Source organism: Lactuca virosa, chromosome 5 (assembly GCF_052849685.1).
Source record: "Lactuca virosa cultivar CGN04683 chromosome 5, Lactuca_virosa_CGN04683_v6, whole genome shotgun sequence".
NCBI classification, from domain to species: Eukaryota; Viridiplantae; Streptophyta; class Magnoliopsida; order Asterales; family Asteraceae; genus Lactuca; species Lactuca virosa.
The window spans coordinates 148,093,931-148,095,072 of NC_136430.1; positions in this window are offsets into that span (position 1 = coordinate 148,093,931).

A 1,142-nucleotide genomic window follows, 5' to 3' on the forward strand; every position below is an offset into this window, starting at 1 on the left:
GCGTGTGTGGTTAACCGGCACATTGATTAGGTGATAATATTAAGGGTACCAAGTAAATTTGCATGGTTATTCACACCTTGTTTTGTAATCCTCGGCATCCCAGTCACAAAACTTGAAGGGCACAATCGAGATTGAAACATGCCATTGAAAAGTTCAATGAATCTCAAAAGAATCTAGGAATTTCAAAACCAATTAAACCTAATAATTCATTTCATTTTCATGGTGGAAATTGGTGAATCGTCATTCACCTACCTTCAAATATGTTATAGCTTAGATTACGGCATCCCTCTTCTAAGTTATAATATATTGTGTTGGATCCTAGCCTTAATATTACATTTGGGTGTATTGTTAAGGATTCGATATATCTAATCTAAACTTGTTTTCTTCTTTTCAGATGTCTTCCAACAACAATGCTTCGGGCTCTAACCCTACCGGCTCCTTTTCCCTCATGAACCTTTGTGGGAGGGTCATCTTTGATGGTTCCAACTTCATGGATTGGATCCGAAACATCAGGATGGTCACTCGTTACGAAGACAAGGAATATGTCCTCGATAAGGAGCTAAAGGAGCTTGATGAGTCCACTGCTACTCCTGAGGAGGTCGTTGAGTATCAGGCACATGAAAGAGATGCCACCAAGGTGGCATGCATCATGATGGCCACCATGACAGCTGAACTCCAAAAGTCCTATGAGGACTATTACCCTTTTGAGATGCATCAGGATCTGATGGAAAGGTACCATCAGAGTGCTCGTCAAGAGCGGTATGAAATAATCTCCTCCATGATCACTACCCGTATGAAGGATAGCGAACCAATCATGAGCCACATGCAGAAAATGCAATGGTATGTGGACCGTCTAATGAAACTGAATGTGAACTTCCCTGAGGAGTTGGCAATTGATATCATTTTACACTCCTTGCCCTCGTGTTATGATCAATTTCCTATGACATACCACATGAACAAGGAGGAAGTCACAGTCAGTAAGCTTCAAGGACTTCTGAAGACTGCCGAAAGTGGTCTTAAGAGTAAGTCGGTTGCTACTCCTACTCCTACTACTACCCCTGTTTTGGCTATCGGGCAACGCAAAGGGAAGAAGAGGAAGCACCCTTCGAAGGGTACCAAGGGAAAGTCCCTTGAAGGCTCCT